Raw genomic sequence first — 26932 nt, forward strand, 5'->3', positions numbered from 1 at the left:
CTAAGGCAAACATTTATACCACACTCCAAGGGCTCTGGGACCATTCCAGAAGACAGGAAAAAGTGTAGGAGCCTGAGGTGGTGCCTGACTAAAAGGAAATATTCATTTCTGGACAAAGCAGGGAAGCTTCACAAAGGACTCACATCAGTTGTGACAGAATGTAAAAAAAAAAAAAACCTGTATAAGACCAAGGCAGATCAAATCTCAGCATGAGAGATGAGTTGGGCACTTAGTCTCACTCCTAGATGTTGAGCTACTAGGATATGTTATTTCCTGAGAGAAAGTGAGATGCCTTTATGTAAGGGTATAGCCCCTGGCAATTCACCAACACTCCAGTGGAACTACAAGGCTCAGAATAGTTGAGCAGCACAAATAGCTGTTGAAGGATTAAGAAGGACACAAAGTTGGATGTATGGAGTATGGAGGGAGGATATGGGGAAAGTTAGAATAGAGAGACTGTGTATATTCAAAACATGTTGAACGATAGGTTCAGAAAGCTATAAAGCAGAAATCAATAAATATCCAGAAAGAAATTATATTCAAGGCACTTAACAAGAGTGTGTATACCATTCTGAGAGATAATAACATGAAGATTTTGTATAGCTTGAATCCACACAAAATGCGCAAACTTTAGAAGACAAAATGTGGAGCACAAAGTTCTAATTAAATCACCCTAGCACTAAGAGATCAGTGAAGAAACAACAACCACCTGAACAAACCTGTAACGCCCATTTTTCTGGAGATTTAGGCAGGTAAAGTTCAGGATCAATATGTGCTATTGTATGAGTCCAAGGCCAGTATAGATAACAGTGAAAGTTTATCATGAAAGACAAAAATAACAACAAACGGGTTTTTCATTTATTAATTAATTGATTTACTTTCCAAACCAACTCAACCTTCTCTCCCTCCTTTCCTCCCAATCTCACCCTCTCATCTCCGTTCCCTTCATTCTCTCCTCCATTTCTCCTCAGAGAAGGGGAGGCCTCCTATGGCTATCACCCCATCTTGGCATAGCAAGTTGTAGTAGGACTAGGTGCATATTTTTCTACTGAGTCTAGATAAGGAGGCCCAGTTAGGTGGGAAGGATCCCAAGACAGGCAGCAGAGTCAGACAGAGACCCTGCTCCAGCTATTAGGTAACCCACATGAAAACCATTTTGCATGCTGTTACATGTACGTAGAGGGCCTAGGCCTATCCCATACCCACTCTCTGGTTGGTAGTTCTGTTTCTTTGAGCCCCAGTCTATGTTTTCTTACGTGTTCTTGACTTCTCTGACTTTTTCAGTCCCTCCTCCCTGTCTTACACAAGATTAACCGAGTTATGCTTAATGTTTGGTTGTGGCTCTCTGCATCTGTTCCCATCAGTTGCTCAATGAAGCCTCTCAGATGAGAGCTCTGCTAAGCTTCTGTCTGCAAGCATAGCAGAATATGATTAATAGTGTCAACAATGGGCTCTCCTCTCTCACGGCATGGAACTCAAATTGGGCCAGTCATTGGTTGGCCATTCCCACAATCTCTCTTACTCTCCCTGTATATCTTGTAGGCAGGACAAATTGTGGATCAAAGGTTTTGTGGCTGAGTTGCTGTCTCCATCCTTTTTTGGAAGCTGTGTCTGGTTACAGGAAGTGGCTGCTTCAGGATGCATATCGACTATAACCAGTAGTCCTAGCTAGGGTCACTCATAGATTCCTGCAAGTTTCCCTTCTCCTAGCTTTCTAGCTCAACCTAGAGATGTTCCCCACCCCCACACACTGATAACAGTTTGAAAGAAAACTCTGTCCTCCCCAGACTTTTAACTCTCCTGTTCTCTCCCCACCTCCTCTTCTACCCTGTTTCCTCCCTCCACTCCGGATGAATATTTTATTTCCTCTTCTCAGTGAGATTCAAGCATCCTCCTTTGGGCCCCCATTGTTACCCAGATATTCAAACAAAAAAATGTTTAAAGAGCGCTGGATATATCAAAGGCCATAAACAAGTACATAGGGACTCTAAGAGTCAGTACCCAGGAGTGGCAGAATGAGTAAGAATGATCAAGGTCTATTTGGGCAATAGAAATGCTGTTGAAACATGGTGAAAAAGGGGAAGCAGGTAGGGACATGGAAGCATTATCAGCTATTGCTACATCAGTTCAGATTCGGCTTCATGCTGGTCTCCTACATTAAGCAGCATACAAATCAAAAACTGAATGACCTGAAACAAATAAGAAATGATTGTACACTAGAGGGCAATTCATTTAACTTTGTTTGGACATTTTATGAAAGAGTGTCAAGCACAGATTATTGACAAGAGCAGAAATAAAAGTAAAGTTTTATTTGTAAGTAGAGGAGAATAGAGTATATGATTAAGGTAGTGATAGATCTCAGTGCTAGAGTACCTTTCTAATCTTCATAAGGTGCTGGGTTGAATCTCTAGCTTAGAAGTCTTACTGGGAGACAATGCCTTCTATTTAAGACAGGGAAGGTAGACTCATAGAGAGTCTCAAATTTCTGGCTGCCTAAACAGGACTTACATAATGAAAACACCAATCTGACAGGTCAGCATGAAGGAGAATCTCACATGTGGCCTACCTCTAGATAGAGAGATACAGGAAACTATGACTGCAAACTTGATAATTATCCATACCCAAGTGGTCAACCCTAAGCATGTATACATTATGTGTATGTGAATGAGCAACACTAAACGCTCTAAAGAGGGTAATGGGTGTGTATGTATGTGTGAGCGTATGTATGTGTACATGTGTGTGCATATGCATGTGTGTGTTTGTGTGTGTACCTGTGCACATGCAAAGCGTTAACATATAAAAAAAAAGAACACATAAGAGAAGGAGTTTGGGGGCATGAGAAGAATTTGGGTGGATGAGGAAGGATGAAGTGTGTGTGTGTGTGTGTGTGTGTGTGTGTGTGTGTGTGTGTGTTATGCTATAAATTGTATATAATGTAGAATCCCCGTTGAATTAACGAACTATATTTTAATTTATTTGAACAGGATTTAGAATGTGATTGCAGTAGCATAGTTCTATCATTTTATATATTATCTGTACCCAATTTTTATTTTAACTTTATTTTATTAAGATAGAAGATGCTTCTTTGCTGGGGTCAGAAAAGGAACACAATTGCCCATTTCTCATTGCACTATAAGGATCTATACTGAAATTAGAGTCACCTCCATTAAAGATGAAAATGTTTAAGAAGAGACATACATCTGTGTTGGTGTTTGTGTGTGTGAGTGTGTGCATGCACGCTCCTGTGCTCGTGTGTCTCTATGTGTATGTTTCTTTTTCAGTGTCTCATCATGTTGCCGATCTTAGATTAGAAGTCAGTTTGCAACCTAGACAGATCTTTATGTAGCGGTAATTCGCCTGTCTCAGGCCTCAGTAGTTGCATTACAGGCTAGATCCACCACATCTAGCTCAAATTTGCTTTGAAATGTGAGAGTAGTAATAAAAAATAGATGAATCTAAAGAATTTGTGCATCAATTGCCATGACAGAGAATAAGTAACAGAACTTGATATACATATACATACATATACACATACATATGTACATAGATATGCAACTTAGTGGTTATAAACTTTAATGAGAAAGACTGAAATACAATATTCTGAATATGAGAAAGGAAGGGTATTTATGACCCTTTTCTGTGACACAATAAGAATTGTGATTAAAGTAAAAATGATTTGCAATATGATCATGACCAGACATTTAAACTGTTGTACTTTTCCCATCAATTTCATAGGGAAAGTATTTATATCACAGGGCTTATGTCATTATTGAATAAAAGGGTACTACTTAACTCTTTTTGGTGAAGCGCTCCATGTATGGTACCAAACCCAATGGGTGAGTAGTGAAGTCTGACGGATTGAAAACTGTCAGTTGTAATGCAAAGGCTATTTCTAACATTATTGCCTTAAAATAGTTCAAATTATCCAAGAAGCAGTTATATCACATTTAGCTGAAAGCTTTATTAAAGTTGTTAATTTAATCACCAAATAGTTTTTCCTTATTCTAAAGAGCCTAAGTGTTTGGCTAAACCGAATTTTCAAAGTTGCATTAAAATGTATAGATATGAAACTCTTCTCACAGCCACCATCTTACCTCAATTCTCAAAACATCACTGATTTTCCTTTTTTGTAAATATAGATGCAGTAGGTTACCACTGAATTCAGTTTGTGTTATCTTTATAGAGTTTAATGCTATGGGTTATGTAAAAAGTTGAATGACCAGTGGAGACAACACTCAAGGTGACACCTCCTCTCTCTCTAACTAAGCCAATTGTGCTTACACCAGAATATCTACAACTGTGCTCATGTCTGAACTCAAGCAACCATTTATTCTTAAAGTAGATCCTACCTTGACATAATTTTCAACAAGTACTACCTTTCACTCTCTGTCTCCCATTGTGTCTCACTGTCTGTCTTTGTCTTTCTATCTTTCTGTCTCTGTCTCCCTCTGTCTCTCTCTGTCTCTCTCTGTCTCTCTCTGTCTCTCTCTCTCTCTCTCTCTCTCTATATATATATATATATATATACACACACACATATATGTAATGTATATATGCATATATATGTATGCATATATGTTAATTAGTTAAATTTTTTCATATGAGCTTTTATTACTGTTATCCTCAGAAGACATTTAAGGAGTTCTTCTATGTTTCATCATTTTATAGAACGCTGGTTCCTACCCAGCAATGCAGTGCAAGAATGATGGAAGAAAATCCTCTATGGGCAGTAGGGAAGGTCTGTTAGTGAACGGAAGACAGAAATGAATGTCTGTTTAAACATAGAAAAATGGGGGCATCTCTATGTCCTTTTATTCTCAAAAGAGGGTGAAAAAGAAAGAAAGAAACAACAAAGTAAAACAAAGAACAAAGACAAACTGTTTTTCCTGAGTTAAGGAATGCAGTGGTTTCTAGAGAGTCTTAATTTAAACCATAAAACTAGATACATTCTACCCCACAAGCTGTAGATAACCCTGCATGTACAAGCGAGGATTGGCTTTAAACTTGGAAGCCATGTTTCCTTTAAAATGTAGTCTTATCTCTGCATAGGTAAACATCCCTAGAGTCCTCACACTCATTGTGAGGTTATAAATTAAATCCCCAAGGCTTGATCTCATCCAGGGATCCCAAGAGTTCCGAGAAATATGTACAGCGTTTCCCACCTCTGCAGAAACATAAAAATATACATTTTGGTCCCACGCATTATAAAATAATAGAACTCATTTTTATTCATAGTTCTTTTTATTTTTATGAGAAACTACACCCACAAGGTTGGAACACACAAGCCCATAGAAGACAACACTCTGGAAATACTCTTCCATCTCTGTTCCTGTCCCTTACCCTCTGAGATTTCTTCTTTTAATCCCCAAATAAATATGTATTTAGCTTCTTACATTTGTTCTTTTAATTTATTAAATACAAATTTCAGTCTTTCAGTGATACAGAGAAAATGACCGCATAATATTTTGCAAATGTTATCAGCCCATGGTACCTATGGGTCATTTATTTTTTCTTCTGGCTTTTAGAGTCTCGATTGAGAAGTCCAGTGTAATTTTGATAGGTCTCTCTACCTTTATATGTAACTTGACCTTTTTCCCTTACCACTTTTAATATTCTTTCTTTATTCTGTGCATTTGTTTTTTCTTACACTTATGGAGTTACTGTCTCAGCTCGAAAGATAGTAGTGAATCAGTTAGCTCCCAGCTGTACCTCTGAGTTTAAATTCTAGAGTGTTGATGTTTGCCTCAAGGAAGCTCAGCCTATAATATTGGTGTTTTGATCTACAAGAGTTTCAGGTTCAAAGTAAAAATAGTATTATTTCTGTGACTCAGACTCCAAAATGGGCCCCAGTTATATGATTTCTATTCAAAAATAAATGGAAGGACAAAGGGCATAATAATTATTGATATTTATAGAACTATTATAGAAAGCCTATACACATATCTGGGCCCATAATATACATGATGCTTTGGATAACTACAGATGGTGCATGCTCTTAATGCTAATTATTGCTTGTACATAAAGACTTGTCATGCTTATCACTTAAAAGTGAGTTACAAATCAAAATATAGCATAAAAATACATTATACCATGTTTTTTCCTATAAAAATATCTTGCATATCTTTTTTGTTTTAGGTTTATTCTTTTTATAGATAAATGATGCCACATTAAATGAATGACGTGAGAGATCTTTATTCAATGTGCATTCAAATTCTCTTTAAATTTTCATTGAAATGAAAAATAGGATATGAAATAAGAATAAATGTAAAGCATTCCTTACTTCTTCCCCTGGGGAAGATCACCAATGTATGTGAGGCTAAACTAAAAATTAAGTGCATTTATTAATTGTGATCAACTGAAGTATGTGAAACATATTTTGACTGTGTGTACATGCTAGCTTGACTCCTCGTGTCTGTTTTCTAGGAAGTAACTTTGAAACATCTTCCCCTATAACACCTGTTTCAAATATTGCAAAATTCGATTGATCTAATATGAAGATTTATATTTAGAGTGAAGTTGAGCATCTTCATCTACTTTAATTTCATATGTATCTTACTACAACCAATCTTAGTTTTCTAATTCATAATTATTTTCATTATGTATATGTAAGTTAAATAGTAAATGACTAAATATATAGTATAGGTAAAGGTTTACTTGCACTTTAAAAGTCATCTGGTGTTTCTGTGTAAAGGTAGGTATTAGCAGAGTCCAGTAGAGAGCGCCATGTCTCCTGTAACTGGAGTTGCAGGCAATTATGAACCTCCTGAAGTGGATGCTGGAAACTGAACTGGGATATTCTGGAAGACCAATGTGATGATTATTCTTGGTTGTGAATTTGACTCCATCTAGAATTAACTAAAACCCAAGATGCAGGTCACATCACTGAGGGGATTGCAAGCTGGTACAAACACTGTGGAAATCAGTTTGGTGGTTCCTCAGAAAATTGGACATAGTACTCCCTAAGGACCCAGCTATACCACTCCTGGGCATATACCCCAAAGATGCTCCAACATGTAACAAGGACATGTGCTCCACTATATTCATAGCAGCTTTTTTATACTAGCCAGAAGCTGGAAAGGACCCAGATGTCCTTCAACAGAGGAATGAATACAGAAAATCTACACAATGGAGTACTATTCAGCTATTAAAAACAAACATTTCATGAAATTCTTAGGCAAATAGATGGAACTAGAAAACATCAGCCCTAGTAAGGTAACCCAATAACAAAAGAACACACATGGTATGCATTCACTGATAAGTGGATATTAGCCCAAAAGCTCAGAATGCCGAAGATACAATTCACAAACCATATGAAACCGAAGAAGGAAGACCAAACTGTGGATGCTTCAGTCCTTCTTAGAATGGAGAAAAAAATACTTACGGGAGGAAATACAAGGAAAAAAAGGAGTGGAGCAGAGACTAAAGGAAAGGCCAACGAGTGGCTGCCCAACCTGTGGAACCAGCCCATATACTGTCAACAAACCCAGTCACTGTTGCTGATGGGACTGTTGCTCACAGGAGCCTGATATGGATATATCCTAGAGGCTCAGCCAGAGTCTTACTGATGCAGATGAGGAGGCTTGCAGCTAACAATCAGACTGAGCATGGGGACCCCATTGGAGGACTTAGAGACAGGACTGAAGGAACTAAAGAGGTTTGCAACCCCATAGGAAGAACAATATCAACTAATCAGACCCCCCCACCCCCCAGAGCTACCAGGGACTAAAACACCAACCCGAGGGAGTATATATGGAGGGATCCATGGCTCCAGTCGCATATGTAACAAAGGATAACATTGTCTGGCACTAATAGGAGGAGAAGACCTTGGCCCTGTGAAGGCTCGTTTCCCCAGTGTAGGGGAATGCCAGGGTGTTGAGGTGGGAGTGGGTGGTTGGCAGGGAGAGCATCCTCAAAGAAACAGGGTGAGGGGGAATATGAGAGGGGGGATCTTGGAAAGGGGATAACATTTGAAATGGAAATACATAAAATATCCAATAAACATAAGCGAATACAAAATAATTTTAAATAGGAAGGGTCATTTTTAATTCAGATCTTTTGAGGTAAGAAGACACACCATTAATCTTGGCCGCATCTTCTATTGGCAGCCTGTATAAAGGATATGGAAGATGGAAACTTTGACTCTTTGATTTCTCTCCATTCCTTCAATGGCTAGAGTCTACTTCTGAATTGTGCTGTATACTGAGGACTTACTGAGACATCAGCCTCATGGCCTGAATATCCACTGGACTCTTGAACCAACCAGCTCTGTTGGTTGACATCTATTGTTGAACTATCTTGTTCTCAGCATCTGAGCCATTCTAACACTTTATACATAATAGGTATGAGTGCGCGTGCATGCATGCATGTGTGCCTCTGTGCGTATGCATGTTTTTGTGAGGATATCCCTTCCATTGTATTCCCATAGAGAACCCTCACAAATACACGCATCACGTGTTCTTAATCACTGAGACAGCTCTCCAGCTACACAGCACTATTTGTTTTAAATATCAAAACAATTTTTTGTAGAGGAACGATTAAATACCTTATTGGAAAATATCTACAACAAAAGCCATGAAGCAGCAGAATATGACACTTTGTACAAAATAATTTCAACTTTTCCTGAACATTTTTCCTATGTTTAGATATGAAAATAAATTAGAAAAGATAGGATTTTTTTTCCTGCACCACTCACTCACCTTTATAAGAAGAGGAGATTAGGCGGGGGAGGAAATAAATGACTACTTAGATGACAGATTTTTAACTTTACAGCATGAATACTTATATTCTTGAATAAATGTGATACATATAAACACAACTTACAAACACCACTCAGACTTAATGCAAGATGATACTGATACAAGCACACTTTGCCAATTTCAATTCTGTATCTGTAATTTAATTCAGTTATATAAATTTTTATATTGCAATTTTAATGCTAGGATTCATTTTAAAAATTATTTTATTTTTGTTGTTTATAATTTACATGCATTAGAGCTAGTATTTTGAATCAGAAAATAGAGGTTTCTGTAAACAATCATTTTTTAATTCATGTTTTCTTACTTAGTGTTCATAATATCAGTTCAGATACTGTAAAAAATGATCAAAATGCATTTTATTTCCTTTCACATTCCATCATTTTTTAAATGTTTTCATTATAAAATTGGGGACTGAATTCTGTGAATTCTAGGGACAGTCTCTTCTCTTTAACTATATCCTATTTCAAGATCCTTATCTAGGCTTTATTTTAACTGACAAGTAACAATTGCACAAATCTATGGGACATAAAGTTTTATTTCAATACATACAAAATGTAAATAAGTTATGGAAAGGCAGAATCAGACTCATCATTGTGCACATTATCACAGCTGCTTACATTAATGTAATAAGATTTGCAGAAAACCATTCTTGAGGCTATTTTGAAACATAGGATTAAAAATATAAGCCATGCAAAACACAGCTGTAATTACCTTTTAAACAAGAGGAAAATCTGTCATTTGTAGCAACAGAGATGGAAATAGATAATATTAAGTAAAAATAATCCTGGCACAGACAGACCTGCACAAATTAACCTTGCTTCTATGTGTAGCCTAAGTAGTTATAGGCTTATGGAGTCCTAATGCACCTCTGCAGTGGTGAGTGGGACAGCTTTTGGCCTGTGGCTCTTTGTCCTGCAACCAGAGATAGGACACTGTGTAATATAATGCGATTATTTGTGGCTTGGTTCAGTTTTCCATGTGATTTCCCAAAGCGATCTTCAATGCTAAAAATATGAAAAGATTATATATAAACTTCAGAACTCCATATAGAAAAACCTTATTTCTTATTATTTATTAATGACCATTGAGTCATTTTCTTTTCTGTTTCAAATCATTCAACATTAGCATATTCAACTTTTCTAATGGGAAAAACTAGCATGAGCATGCCATTTTCTCATAAAGTATGAATTCCATTAATCTCGATAATTATTTAAGTGCATGACCTTTAGCATGCAGCTCTGACAATGTGGACTGATAATATGTACTACTCAGATACTTGGCATGCAAAGAAAATGGTGCAATTTAATTAAAATGTAAGTTATTGTTAGGAAGAAAGGTCGTGCTAGGAAAATGTCATTTCCGAAGTACACTAGTAAGCACCCTTAGTGTTTGTTGCATTAAAATGTACAGTTAGTTCTTGACATTTAGAGAGAAAATTGGTGCACTTTATGACATGTACTTGAACATTTTTGTGTTCTTAAGTTGAATTTGCCTACTTCATTCACATTACATTTTTTAAGGAAGTAAATGATAGCCTAACATTGCATACTTTTTGGTTTTGAGTTGCATTATATGAATTTATGATTTATTAAAATAATTTGCAAGCACAAAATGCATGTTTTATTCAATTAATTATAAATACTTGATATAATGTTATATTGAAGAAATTGAGAACTATAAATCATTGTTTAATGAGAAGTAGTGTGTAAAATGACTCTTATGTCTACTCTGTAGCTAAACAGTTGGAAAGATGCAAATGCTTTATGATAACACTAGTTATGAGTTTCTACATGTAGACATTTTGCCATTAGAAAACTAATGGAAGCTTGGACCTACTTCAAGACACAGCTATCCCAATCATGGGCATGCACTTACCTAAAAGAGGCTCCATCATAGCACAAAAACATTTGCTCAACTATGTTCATAGAGGATTTATTTAAAATAGCCAAAACCTGTAAACAATATACATGTCCCTCAACCTAAGAATGGATAAAGAATCATTGGCATATTTATGAATGAAGTATTATTCAACTGTTTAAAATGACATCATGACGATTTTAGGCAAATGGGTGGAAATATAAAAAATTATTCTTATTTAAGTAACCCAGAAGCATGATATATACTCACTTAATCGTGGATATTAGCTGTTAGGCAAAGCATAATCATACTACAATCCACAGACTCAGAAAGGTTAAGTACCGGGATTGGGGATTTAGCTCAGTGGTAGAGCGCTTGCCTAGCAAGCGCAAGGCCCCGGGTTCGGTCCCCAGCTCCGAAAAAAAAAAAAAAAGAAAAAAAAAAGGTTAAGTACCAAGGAGGAGTCTAAAGAGAATGCATGGATCCCCCAGGAAAGGGGAAAAAGAATATAAATTGGAGCAGGGGGAGAGAGTGGGGGCAGGGAGGGATGGAGGGAGAGAGAGAGAGAGAGAGAGAGAGAGAGAGAGAGAGAGAGAGAGAGAGAGAGAGAATATGAGGAAACCTGATTGGAAGGCATGGGAGGCAATGTGAAAACTTATTACAGTAGAAAGTTCCAGAATTCCAGGAGAGTGACCCTAGTGATGGCTCCTTGTAATGGAGGATATGGAGCTTGACCAAACATCTTCTTTAATTAAGGAACTTCAAGTTAAATAATTTTGAGAGATAAAAAAATCTAAATTATTGTATTCTTTTTCACAAAAGAACAGCACCTTTATTTTATCCCGTCAGTAGGTGTATACTGACTAGATTGTTGGTTATATTACAGAGAATGTAAACTTGAATCTGCTGGTTTTGCAATATTTAGGTATAAACACTGCTTTACAATTCTACTCTTTCAATTTTTAAAATATCACTAATATTTATGATGAATTCAATTTTCTTGCTTTTATGATTGAGTCTTGCTCTATATATCTTGAATGTATATGTTTACAACTCATAAATTCAAAATTAATTATAGAGTCTATAGATTTTGTAGACATTTTAACTCTATCTTTAAAATATTATTTATTTTATTAACCATCATATTTTTATTAAAGGTACATTGACAATTTTAATCTTCTCCTTCAGAGGAATATTAAAAATCTTGTATTACTTCCAAGCCTTTATATTTTTCATTTTTAGGAACTTATAATTTATTATTATTTTTAAGTCAAATGGAAAATTCAGTAACATATCAACATCTTCCAATCTCCTACATCAATTTTTGTGTACCAATAGCAAATTTAGTTTATTTATCATATTTATTCTACATATAAATAACATATATATGCTATCTGTGAATTATGAAATATTTTTTCACATATATTGTTTTTAAAAAGACATCTAACTTGCCACTGTTTAAACAGTTCTAAAAGTTAATGAATAAAAAATATCAAATCATGGTTGTTGGTTTTAGAGCTCTATCAGAAAAATTTGTAATATTTTTCTAATATACAGAATACATGATATAGGGTTATGTTATACTATGACCACTTATTCATTTAAATATCATCTATTTTGTTTTGTTTACTAATTGAAGTCCTTAATATTTAAAGGCCAAAACTCCTATGCATAAATCAAGTACTCTAACTATTGGACTACATTCTCAGTTCTTACAGACAGGTACCTTTGAGATTATTGCCTATTGTATACAAAACCCCATCTTATAAGGCATAATTCAACTCCTTATATTATAATATCATTCCCTTGAGATAAAAGCAAATTTAACAAGAAGATAAGGAATAACTATAGGGCTAAAATATACTCAATGAATAAAATATTGACTTAATTTATTCACTTACTAACAGTATATATTCTCACTTCCAAGGCCCTCTCACATTATTTTATAAGAATATAGGAAAATAATCCATTTTAATGTCTACTCTAAGAAGCCTTCACTTGACAAAAGTGTTCTTCAACGCTTTTTCCACAGGGCTTGCTGCTGCCACATCTCAGCTTATGATTCCTGCCGTTCATTTTACGTTTGGATGACACAAGGGATTGAGGCTTATTGTCTTTTGTTGCGAGTATGGAGCCACTGCATTGATATCATTAGTTGAAAGACGATTATTTCATAGTATTGTTCTTTGTCTTGTCAAAATCAGTTTCTCACTTAAAATTGTTTGAGAGGATGGTTATTTACCTGTAAAACATCTTAATCACTTTTAGTTTGGGAATTAATATTACTAATATTATACACATCTTTTCATGGAAGAGAAGGCAATAGCCACAAGTAGGTTCACTCGTTTATGTCATCCAAAGACATTAGTTGTTTCTTTTCCAGATATGGTGGAAATTTTATGACATAAAGCTATTTGAAGAATGTTAACTTATTGGGGGCTTCCTTTGAAAAGAAATATTAAAACATAAACTTCCCTTTCTTCTGAAAAGAATCTTCCATGACTGCAAGGCAATATAAAACTTGGTTATAGTCTTTTGCTCATCTCAATGGAATGCTAACAACCAAAATAGCTAGTGTGATTTTAACGAGAAGGAAAAATGAAACTCAAGCATTGTGTGGCCTCTACGTCATAACTAACATATGGAGTGTGTAAATTACCTACCAGAAGCCTGGTTTTACCAGTGCAGTTTAGGTACAGGATGAAAAACTACTCATTTCTAAGGACTGTTATATCATACCTTAAATACTTCTTTTTTCCTTAATAACTAGATACTAGTATTCGGCCATATTTACCCTCATTTCCCTCCTCCAAGTCTTCCTAGACCACCTTACTGACAATTTCCTGTCCTCTTCATATCTCTTAACCCACAGATTCCAATTAGTGTTCCTTGTACTCGTATGGGTGTAGGCTTTCGATAGAAATGTGGCCACCTCATATTGGCTACAAGGAACTCTGCGAGAAGCATCAGCTGCCAACAGCTCTTCATTTCGTGTCTGAAAGACAATGTTTCCAGCACTGCTTCTCAGCCACTATCGTCCTGGCTCCTCTTCTGCGTTACTCCCTGAGCCTCAGAGAGGGGTAAGATACAGAAGTTTCATTCATGGCTGATTATGACACAGTCATGTATTCCACCACCATAATATTCTTGTTTGGTTTTTGTTGTTGTAGGTGCTGGTGGTCTTTTCTTTCTTTCTTTCTTTCTTTCTTTCTTTCTTTCTTTCTTTCTCTCTCTCTCTCTCTCTCTCTCTCTTTCTTTCTCTCTGTCTGTCTGTCTTTCTTTCTTTGGTTTTATTAACTTTTTTATTTTTTTAATTTTTATATTTTTACTTTTTATTGATTCTTTGTGAGTTTCACACTTTCACATCATGCACCAAATCCCGCTCAACTCCCATCCCCTCGTATCCACCCTCTAACTTTGCAATCTCTCACGCCCTTAAGAAATAAAATAATAATAATAATAATAATAATAATAATAATAATAAACTAATTATACAAAACAAAAAATTACTTCTCTTCTGGAAGATAATCCCGTCACAGTGTCTCATACAATATAACCTTTGGTCCCCACATATTAACTTGCAAATGTTCCTTTCAATGAGTCATCGGTCTGGTTTGAGGCCTTGGGATTCTGCCACATGTTCAGTGGGATTCTTCTCAAATATCCTGTAATCATGTTCAATGTGTGGGATTCTTCTCAAATATCCTGTAATCACCCTATGCCATGGAGATCCCGTAGCTTGGGATATGCAGGACCTGCCCTTCCCCATGTACTCCAACAATTCGTAGATGAGGCAGATGTTTGTATGGGCCAAGTCAAAGCCCTGAATCTCGGCATGGATGATAGCCAAGGTGCTCAGTCCAACAGTTCTCCTGAGCCAAAGGGCAAGCTCTGTAACACAGTCCATATAGCTCTTCCATTGCTGCAGCCAGCAAGGAGCATGAGAACCTCTCTGGTTCTGAAGCCCTCGGGGCCAGGTCACCTAAACCCATGCCACCAGAGCTGGCTGGCTCTACTGCACTACCTAGTCAGTGTGTAGACGTCCTCTCCTCGTGCTGCAGCAGGGACGGGGCAGAGTTAGGCCTCCTTCTTTCACGACACTGGATCATTTTCCATACTTTTATAGGTGGCAGGGACATAAGGCCATCTCTTCTGTACCACTGGCACGTCACCCCTCATGACAGACAACTGGCAGAGACAGCTCTCCAGATGCTCACACCCTCAGGGTTGATCACCCCCTTCCTGCCACCAAGCGGTTCTACTGTGCCTCACAGGGGAGATGTAGAGCCTGCACTTCCTAGTGCTCCAGTCGGTGAGAGGTGGGGCCTACTCTCCAGAATGCTGCAGCCAGTAAGGGGCAGGACTAGCACCTTAGACATCAACGTGGCTTCAAGGGACAGTTCTAACCAAGGACATCTTCATAGTCTTTAGGGGTAATATGAGCCGCCACAGACATCAACACAGGGTTCTGCTGCTGCACAGCCATGGACCCAAAAATTGCCCTCACGGCGGCAGCATAGGCTGGGATTTCACCGTGGCATCAGGGGGCAGGCAAGGCAGTCAGTTCCTGTCCATCCTCAGGTCCCCAGTTCAACCTCTCTACATAATGCTCAAACTGTTTTGCTTCCCTTTCTCTCCCATAAGTTAACCACGTATTTCTACATCATAATGGCTACTGCAGTCAGGTCACATGGCTAAAGGCCTCTGGATACTTACAGTCCACACCAGTCCTGTGGCCAAGGGCTGGCTTCTCTCCTTGTTTCTTTTAAACTAAGGCTCCAAAATATTTCATCAAAACAGTTGTCCCTGAAACAGCCGTGCAATGTGTAGTTTATTATGAAAATCATTCTAAACTATTTTGCCTACCTACAGCACATGGTTTATAAACAAGAAATGGTCTGTTAAACATTTGTTTGGTAAGAACCAATGATGTCAATTCCTGTTTGCTTAAGAAGAAACAAGTCTTTGAAGACATCAGGAGAAAATGTCTGGAGTGCTACAGCGTGCACTGTGATCCGAGAGACTAACATCTCTGATAGTGCTAGTTATGTAGTGATTTGTAGGGATTTGAATATTTCATTACAAAATAAAAGACATTCAGTGTTAGAATCTAAATTTTCTAAAGCGTTCAGTGTCAAGGCATCACCCAAGTAACATCTCCCAACTTAAAACAACAAAGCAAACAGAAAAATGTAATAACACACAGCTATTTGAAGACTGTGATTTAAAATTGTGTTTAGTAAATGATAGGAAAGATTAGTAAAATCATTAGCTCTTTACTGTTTTTATAAATAGAGAAAAAGATGCAGCTAAATATGTTATCCACTTAAAATTGTGAAATTATTTTTTGCAAATGAAACTGGCCAAATATATTGAACTTTTATTCCCTTAAATGGTAAAACTGTGACAGGAGACGGCACTTGCAACTTTTCTAGGGGACCCAAATTCAGTTGCCAGAGTTGGGTGACTCAAAAGCCTTCTCTAAGTCTTGCTCCTGGTGAACTGACAACTCTTTTAACATTTATTGACAAGTGCACATAAGTAATGTCCATATAGATACATATGCACACATTAATAAAAATAAAATAAATCTTAAAATGATAAAACCTAGAGTATCTATCATGCTGAAGGACAGAGATGGGTTACTAGAGGTATTCAAGCCTTGAAAGAATCCTGACCTCTCTCAAATGTTTAAATATTATGTAAATTTGCATAATACAGTATGTAATAATATGAATAAACTATTATGTGTAATTTGTTGCATAATAATGACAATATGTAAAATTTAAAGATCCTGCTTACAAAGTTACTTTTACATTCAAATATTTTATATAAATTACTACATATTTTTAAAGACACTTCACAATTACAATATATTTACAATCTGCTGTGATCGTATTCACCTCTCAGGGGTCTCTTACCTGTCTCCTTCTCATCATTTTCTTTCCAGCTACTCCCTTTCAACCTCAGCACCTCTGTGCTTTGTGAGTATGGTGACATTTTGTGAGGTGGTTTATACATTTTTTTTCATATTTTTCATATATTCTTAGTTTTGGTTAATCCTCCTTCAATTTCCTCTTTTCCTCAATTACCTGACCCCCACCCCCAACTAAACCTTTCCACCCTTAGTATTTCTTCCTTGACTTTTTTATCACATGCCACTAATCATTTTAAGGGACACGACATAAACACACACACACACACACACACACACACACACACACACACAGTGTTAATCAAAGATCTCCAAGCAAGAACACTTTGAGCAGTATTGTTCAGAATGCCAGAGCAAATTTCATCATAGCCATCATTACTCTCTTTAAGAACCTGCTACAATCGGCCATAACCTTGAGGATGTGAACAGGATTAAAAATAAAAGATGGAAAGTATATTGTCATTGCAGGACAGCTGACTGAACATTCTTTTTATGGAAAAGTGCTTGTACACTTTTGGAGCGTTGGGAAGGTGACCAAGGTTTTAAAACCATTGTCTTTTCTGAATATCAAACTCATGCTAATGGGAACACAAGGACAGACTGTCATCAACCATTTTAACCCAGAGAAAGAGCACCACAGTGGAAAAAATTTTTTTCTACAAACTCATCATGCACTTGGCTTTAACCCGACACACAGTTTTAGCAAGCAAGATTAGTGCTTAGAAAGCCAAACCGAGGAGAAAATCCAGCTGCTCAACTTACAAATATATACAGCGAGGTCAAGTGTTGCCCTGGAGGTAATGTACTACAAATCTGAAGGTCGTGACCTTTATGGATGTGAACAGAACACGTGAAGCTTTTATCTATCTACTCTCAGGAGTATGCATATTTCCTCTGCAATCTTATACATAATTTATCACCAACTAAATGATTATAAAGTGTTAATTTATAAAATAGGAGTGAATTTATTTAAAGAATGGCTAAACAACTATCCCTACACTTTCTTATAAACTTTGAATTCAAGGATATATTGCATGGACATATGTCAATGGATATAATACATGAGATTAGACCTTCTCTGTGGACTTCGGTGTAAGCTTTAGATCTTAAAACATGGAGGTATATGGTAAAATCAATTAAGTTAGTTCTTTCCTAATAGTTCAGAGTATTAATTTGCTCCAGCCTTAAAATGATAGAACGTATCCTATAAAAAATTTACTTTTGAGTTTTACATCCTTAACTTCAAAATAGGCCTTCTTCGATAGGATAAAGCATTATTTTATCCATGTCACATTATAATCATATATTATAATTCCTAAAGTTATATTTTATTTGGTTCCTCTTATTTTCAGTTACAGATTGATAACATTTTAAACTATAAGTGAACTACTTTATTATTATTTTAAAGTGACCTTTAGGTAACTAAATCAGTTTGGGAGGGATAATGGAATATATATGCTATTTCACTGATGAGAAGCGCCAAAATAAAGTACCCCTGCTGGTTGACTTCAAGAAAGGAGACTGAGTTTAAGGCCTTGGTCAAGGCCAATTTGTGCAGCATCTGTCTGAGGTGAGGACGGAGGTATGGAGGGAGCAGAGGAAGTCTAGAGTGAGTCAAGTACTGAAAGGATGCATGTTCTTGACCTGGGCACAGCTTTTGTCAAGATCCTAGCCTCAGACTGAGAGGGCCTCAGCAAGGGCATCCGCTGTTATAAGACATAGAGGGAAAGAATAGATTCCCTTTGGTCTATGGATGTTTCTAGTATTTGTAGAAAAGGTCCATCGTAGGTTCGTCACATCCAAGACTGCCTGAAGACTGCTTTCCTACAAACACTACCCCTGCTGAGAGCCACTAAACCATATACCATTAACCCTATCTCCTTGCTTATTTGAATTCAGTAGCCCTGGTTCCCCGTTCTTATGTACATAATAAGTACACTGGAGTGCTGATGTTTCAACATCAGAGAACCCAACCCATTAGACCCAGGACTTCAGTCTTTGTGTATGGTTTATCATGTCTTCACTCCTTTGCTGGCCTCATAGCTGTGCTAATGGTCAGACAGAAATGTCTGAATCTATTACAGACAGTTTTGGCTTGAAGGTAGTTATTTTCATATTCAAATACCATTGTCCTTATTATGTGGGTTTTTGTTTCCAAATTTCTTTTTTATCCTAAGCATCCTAGGATGGTTGGTTAACAGCCATTTTAATGACCTCCCTTTACATGTTTTAAAAGACAAAAAAAAAAAAAAAAAAAAAAAAAAAAAAAAAAAAAAAAAAAAAAAACAGGTAAGACCAGCTTGTCTGCGGCAAGAAAGCTGTCTGGTGAAATCGGGACACAGAGGCGGAATTCCTCTAGGACCGGCACGTCCAGTGTTTACCGGAAGTCCCACACCCGCGGATCCTGACACGCAGCAGCTCTCTGCTCCCAGACCCTGTGGGAAAGAGACCTCACCGCCTGGTCAGGTAGGCACTCCTAAGGCTGCAGAGCGGAAGAGACCACCAACACTGCCCACCCCTGCCCACATCCCTGGCCCAAGAGGAAACTGTATAAGGCCTCTGGGCTCCCGTGGGGGAGGGCCCAGGAGCGGCAGGACACCTGCCTGAGACACCGCCGGAACCTGAAGGAAACAGACCGGATAAACAGTTCTCTGCCCCCAAATCCCGTGGGAGGGAGAGCTAAACCCTCAGAGAGGCAGACACGCCTGGGAAACCAGAAGAGACTGCACTCTGCATACACATCTCGGATGCCAGAGGAGGACACCAGAGGCCATCTGGAACCCTGGTGCACTGAGGCTCCCGGAAGGGGCGGCGCGGTTAGTCCTGGTTGCTGCCTCCACAGAGAGCCCGTGGGCAGCGCCCTGTGAGCGAACTTGAGCCTCGGGACCACAGGTAAGACCAGCTTGTCTGCTGCAAGAAAGCTGCCTGGTGAAATCCGGACACAGAGGTGGAATTCCTCTAGGACTGGGCAGGTCCTGTGTTTACCGGAAGTCCCACACCCGCGGATCCCGACACGCAGCAGCTCTCTGCTCCCAGACCCTATGGGAAAGAGACCTCACCGCCTGGTCAGGTGGGCACTCCTAAGGGTGCAGAGCGGAAGAGACCACCAACACTGCCCACCCCTGCCCACATCCCTGGCCCAAGAGGAAACTGTATAAGGCCTCTGGGCTCCCGTGGGGGAGGGCCCAGGAGCGGCAGGACACCTGCCTGAGACACCGCCGGAACCTGAAGGAAACAGACCGGATAAACAGTTCTCTGCCCCCAAATCCCATGGGAGGGAGAGCTAAACCCTCAGAGAGGCAGACACGCCTGGGAAACCAGAAGAGACTGCACTCTGCATACACATCTTGGACGCCAGAGGAAAACACCAAAGGCCATCTGGAACCCTGGTGCACTGAAGCTCCCGGAAGGGGCGGTGCAGGTATTCCTGGTTGCTGCCACCACAGAGAGCCCATGGGCAGCACCCCGCGAGTGAACTTGAGCCTCGGGACCACAGGTAAGACCAAACTTTCTGCTGCAAGAAAGCTGCCTGGTGAACTCAAGACACAGGCCCACAGGAACAGCTGAATACCTGTAGAGAGGAAAATTACATGCCCGAAAGCAGAACACTCTGTCCCCATAACTGACTGAAAGAAAGGAAAACAGGTCTACAGCACTCCTGACACACAGGCTTATAGGACAGTCTAGCCACTGTCAGAAATAGCAGAACAAAGTAACACTAGAGATAATCTGATGGCGAGAGGCAAGGGCAGGAACCCAAGCAACAGAAACCAAGACTACATGGCATCATCGGAGCCCAATTCTCCCACCAAAACAAACATGGAATATCCAAACACACCAGAAAAGCAAGATCTAGTTTCAAAATCATATTTGATCATGATGCTGGAGGACTTCAAGAAAGACATGAAGAACTCCCTTAGGGAAACACAGGAAAACATTAATAAACAAGTAGAAGCCTACAGAGAGGAATCGCAAAAATCCCTGAAAGAATCGCAAAAATCACTGAAAGAATTCCAGGAAAACACAATCAAACAGTTGAAGGAACTAAAAATGGAAATAGAAGCAATCAAGAAAGAACACATGGAAACAACCCTGGATATAGAAAACCAAAAGAAGAGACAAGGAGCTTTAGATACAAGCCTCACCAACAGAATACAAGAGATGGAAGAGAGAATCTCAGGAGCAGAAGATTCCATAGAAATCATTGACTCAACTGTCAAAGATAATGTAAAGCGGAAAAAGCTACTGGTCCAAAACATACAGGAAATCCAGGACTCAATGAGAAGATCAAACCTAAGGATAATAGGTATAGAAGAGAGTGAAGACTCCCAGCTCAGAGGACCAGTAAATATCTTCAACAAAATCATAGAGAGAAAACTTTCCTAACCTAAAAAAAGAGATACCCATAGGCATACAAGAAGCCTACAGAACTTCAAATAGATTGGACCAGAAAAGAAACACCTCCCGTCACATAATAGTCAAAACACCAAACGCACAAAATAAAGAAAGAATATTAAAAGCAGTAAGGGAAAAAGGTCAAGTAACATATAAAGGCAGACCTATCAGAATCACACCAGACTTCTCGCCAGAAACTATGAAGGCCAGAAGATCCTGGACTGATGTCATACAGACCCTAAGAGAACACAAATGCCAGCCCAGGTTACTGTATCCTGCAAAACTCTCAATTAACATAGATGGAGAAACCAATATATTCCATGACAAAACCAAATTTACACAATATCTTTCTACAAATCCAGCACTACAAAGGAGAATAAATTGTAAAGCCCAACATAAGGAGGCAAGCTATACCCTAGAAGAAGCAAGAAACTAATCGTCTTGGCAACAAAACAAAGAGAATGAAAGCACACAAACATAACCTCACATCCAAATATGAATATAATGGGAAGCAATAATCACTATTCCTTAATATCTCTCAACATCAATGGCCTCAACTCCCCAATAAAAAGACATAGATTAACAAACTGGATACGCAACGAGGACCCTGCATTCTGCTGCCTACAGGAAACACACCTCAGAGACAAAGACAGACATTACCTCAAAGTGAAAGGCTGGAAAACAATTTTCCAAGCAAATGGTCAGAAGAAGCAAGCTGGAGTAGCCATTCTAATATCAAATAAAATCAATTTTCAACTAAAAGTCATCAAAAAAGATAAGGAAGGACACTTCATATTCATCAAAGGAAAAATCCAGCAAGATGAACTCTCAATCCTAAATATCTATGCCCCAAATACAAGGGCACCTACATATGTAAAAGAAACCTTACTAAAGCTCAAAACACACATTGCACCTCACACAATAATAGTGGGAGATTTCAACACCCCACTCTCATCAATGGACAGAGCAGGGAAACAGAAATTAAACAGAGATGTAGACAGACTAAGAGAAGTCATGAGCCAAATGGACTTAATGGATATTTATAGAACATTCTATCCTAAAGCAAAAGGATATACCTTCTTCTCAGCTCCTCATGGTACTTTCTCCAAAATTGACCATATAATTGGTCAAAAAACGGGCCTCAACAGGTACAGAATGATAGAAATAATCCCATGCATGCTATCAGACCACCACGGCCTAAAACTGGTCTTCAATAACAATCAAGGAAGAATGCCCACATGTACTTGGAAATTGAACAATGCTCTACTCAATGATAACCTGGTCAAGGAAGAAATAAAGAAAGAAATTAAAAACTTTTTAGAATTTAATGAAAATGAAGGTACAACATACCCAAACTTATGGGACACAATGAAAGATGTGCTAAGAGGAAAACTCATAGCGCTGAGTGCCTGCAGAAAGAAACAGGAAAGAGCATATGTCAGCAGCTTGACAGCACACATAAAAGCTCTAGAACAAAAAGAAGCAAATACACCCAGAAGGAGTAGAAGGCAGGAAATAATCAAACTCAGAGCCGAAATCAACCAAGTAGAAACAAAACGGACCATAGAAAGAATCAACAGAACCAAAAGTTGGTTCTTTGAGAAAATCAACAAGATAGATAAACCCTTAGCCAGACTAACGAGAGGACACAGAGAGTGCGTCCAAATTAACAAAATCAGAAATGAAAAGGGAGACATAACTACACATTCAGAGGAAATTCAAAAAATCATCAGATCTTACTATAAAAACCTATATTCAACAAAACTTGAAAATCTTCAGGAAATGGACAATTTCCTAGACAGATACAAGGTATCGAAGTTAAATCAGGAACAGATAAACCAGTTAAACAACCCCATAACTCCTAAGGAAATAGAAGCAGTCATTAAAGTTCTCCCAACCAAAAAGAGCCAAGGTCCAGACGGGTTTAGTGCAGAATTCTATCAAACTTTCATAGAAGACCTCATACCAATATTATCCAAACTATTCCACAAAATTGAAACAGATGGATCACTACCGAATACCTTCTACGAAGCCACAATTACTCTTATACCTAAACCACACAAAGACACCACAAAGAAAGAGAACTTCAGACCAATTTCCCTTATGAATATCGACGCAAAAATACTCAACAAAATTCTGGCAAACCAAATCAAAGAGCACATCAAAACAATCATCCACCATGACCAGGTAGGCTTCATCCCAGGCATGCAGGGATGGTTTAATATACGGAAAACCATCAACGTGATCCATTATATAAACAAACTGAAAGAACAAAACCACATGATCATTTCATTAGACGCTGAGAAAGCATTTGACAAAATTCAACACCCCTTCATGATAAAAGTCCTGAAAAGAATAGGAATTCAAGGCCTATACCTGAACATAGGAAAAGCCATATACAGCAAACCAGTTGATAACATTAAACTAAATGGAGAGAAACTTGAAGCAATCCCACTAAAATCAGGGACTAGACAAGGCTGCCCACTCTCTCCCTACTTATTCAATATAGTTCTTGAAGTTCTAGCCAGAGCAATCAGACAACAAAAGGAGGTCAAGGGGATACAGATCGGAAAAGAAGAAGTCAAAATATCACTATTTGCAGATGATATGATTGTATATTTAAGTGATCCCAAAAGTTCCACCAGAGAACTACTAAAGCTGATAAACAACTTCAGGAAAGTGGCTGGGTATAAAATTAACTCAAATAAATCAGTTGCCTTCCTCTATACAAAAGAGAAACAAGCCGAGAATGAAATTAGGGAAACGACACCCTTCATAATAGACCCAAATAATATAAAGTACCTCGGTGTGACTTTAACCAAGCAAGTAAAAGATCTGTACAATAAGAACTTCAAGACACTGAAGAAGGAAATTGAAGAAAGCTCAGAAGATGGAAAGATCTCCCATGCTCATGGATTGGCAGGATTAATATAGTAAAAATGGCCATTTTACCAAAAGCGATCTACAGATTCAATGCAATCCCCATCAAAATACCAATCCAATTCTTCAAAGAGTTAGACAGAACAATTTGCAAATTCATCTGGAATAACAAAAATCCCAGGATAGCTAAAGCTATCCTCAACAATAAAAGGACTTCAGGGGGAATCACTATCCCTGAACTCAAGCAGTATTACAGAGCAATAGTGATAAAAACTGCATGCTATTGGTACAGAGACAGACAGATAGACCAATGGAACAGAATTGAAGACCCAGAAATGAACCCACATACCTATGGTCACTTGCTTTTTGACAAAGGAGCCAAAACCATCCAATGGAAAAAAGATAGCATTTTCAGCAAATGGTGCTGGTTCAACTGAAGGTCAACATGTAGAAGAATGCAGATCGATCCATGCTTATCACCCTGTACAAAGCTTAAGTCCAAGTGGATCAAGGACCTCCACATCAAACCAGACACACTCAAACTAATAGAAGAAAAACTAGGGAAGCATGTGGAACACATGGGCACTGGAAAAAATTTCCTGAACCAAACACCAATGGCTTACGCTCTAAGATCAAGAATGGTCAAATGGGATCTCATAAAACTGCAAAGCTTCTGTAAGGCAAAGGACACTGTGGTTAGGACAAAACGGCAACCAACAGATTGGGAAAAGATCTTTACCAATCCTACAACAGATAGAGGCCTTATATCCAAAATATACAAAGAACTCAAGAAGTTAGACCGCAGGGAAACAAATAACCCTATTAAAAAATGGGGCTCAGAGCTAAACAAAGAATTCACAGCTGAGGAATGCCGAATGGCTGAGAAACACCTAAAGAAATGTTCAACATCTTTAGTCATAAGGGAAATGCAAATCAAAACAACCCTGAGATTTCACCTCACACCAGTGAGAATGGCTAAGATTAAAAACTCAGGGGACAGCAGATGCTGGCGAGGATGTGGAGAAAGAGGAACACTCCTCCATTGTTGGTCGGATTGCAGACTGGTACAACCATTCTGGAAATCAGTCTGGAGGATCCTCAGAAAATTGGACATTGAACTGCCTGAGGATCCAGCTATACCTCTCTTGGGCATATACCCAAAAGATGCCCCAACATATAAAAAAGACACATGCTCCACTATGTTCATTGCAGCCTTATTTATAATAGCCAGAAGCTGGAAAGAACCCAGATGCCCTTCAACAGAGGAATGGATACAGAAAATGTGGTACATCTACACAATGGAATATTACTCAGCTATCAAAAACAACGACTTTATGAAATTCGTAGGCAAATGGTTGGAACTGGAAAATATCATCCTGAGTGAGCTAACCCAATCACAGAAAGACATACATGGTATGCACTCATTGATAAGTGGCTATTACCCCAAATGCTTGAATTACCCTAGATCCCTAGAACAAACGAAACTCAAGACGGATGATCAAAATGTGAATGCTTCACTCCTTCTTTAAATGAGGAAAAAGAATACCCTTGGCAGGGAAGGGAGAGGCAAAGATTAAAACAGAGACTGAAGGAACACCCATTCAGAGCCTGCCCCACATGTGGCCCATACATATACAGCCACCCAATTAGACAAGATGGATGAAGCAAAGAAGTGCAGACCGACAGGAGCCGGATGTAGATCGCTCCTGAGAGACACAGCCAGAATACAGCAAATATAGAGGCGAATGCCAGCAGCAAACCACTGAACTGAGAATAGGTCCCCTATTGAAGGAATCAGAGAAAGAACTGGAAGAGCTTGAAGGGGCTCGAGACCCCAAAAGTACAACAATGCCAAGCAACCAGAGCTTCCAGGGACTAAGCCACTACCTAAAGACTATACATGGACTGACCCTGGACTCTGACCCCATAGGTAGCAATGAATATCCTAGTAAGAGCACCAGTGGAAGGGGAAGCCCTGGGTCCTGCTAAGACTGAACCCCCAGTGAACTAGTCTATGGGGGGAGGGCGGCAATGGGGGGAGGGTTGGGAGGGGAACACCCATAAGGAACGGGAGGGGGGAGGGGGATGTTTGCCCGGAAACCGGGAAAGGGAATAACACTCGAAATGTATATAAGAAATACTCAAGTTAATTAAAAAAAAAAAAGCCCACCATCCTTGGCCTTCTGAGGAAAAAAAAAAAAAACATACCGGTAAAGTTATATTTCAGAACACAGACATGTAGACATACAAAGAGGAAGCATATATACTTCAATCCATAGAATGTTTTATAAATACAGTGTTTAGACATTTTAAACACAATTCAGAAATATTTTATGATATGAGTAAGAAATGGAAACCAAAATGAATTTAAGTGATTTTGCTGCTGCTGTTGTTGTTGTTGTTGCTGTTGTTGCTGCTGCTGCTGCTGCTGCTGCTGTTGTTGTTGTTGTTTTATCCTGCAGTAAAACTATAACCTGCATATATGAGCCTCAATAATAATGCAGTAACTCCGTGGCATCCCCTCAGAGAATGAATGGTCTCAGTTGCACGGACATCGAAATCTCCATCACAACCATTTAGAGCATTGCATTCTATGCATATTGACTTCAAGAAGGCTGCATTCTGTCTTGTAAGGGCTTTAGCCTTACACATTCACATCGGTAGGAAAGAAAAATAAATTATCTGAATCTGAGACTATTGTGCCCCCTAGAAGGTTCACTGTATTGGTAAGAATAGTCTCGAATAATTCATCTATGCTCTTCCTATTGAGATGTAAGGTAGGACAGAGACTACCTGCATGTACCCCTAACCCTCTGGGATCCCTCTCCATAGACCCACATCTCACTCTCTCCTGCTCATTGGATCAATGTTAATCAGGCCACAGAGAGGCAGGTTGTACCATAGAAATGCATGTGCTTTGACCCTACTCATGATGAAGCATTGATATAAAATACCTTGAATTTTAGTCTTTGATTGTCCATACACCTATGCATCAGATGTTCATGCAAACCTGGGAAGAGCAAGTTTGGGAAGGATACACTACAATAATTTTTTACATGTCCTCAAAAATTCTCCTGAAATACTGCAAGCATACTTAGGTTTTATGCTT

The sequence above is a fragment of the Rattus norvegicus genome, chromosome 2 (assembly GCF_021556685.1).
Source record: "Rattus norvegicus strain SHRSP/BbbUtx chromosome 2, alternate assembly SHRSP_T2T, whole genome shotgun sequence".
Taxonomy (NCBI): domain Eukaryota; kingdom Metazoa; phylum Chordata; class Mammalia; order Rodentia; family Muridae; genus Rattus; species Rattus norvegicus.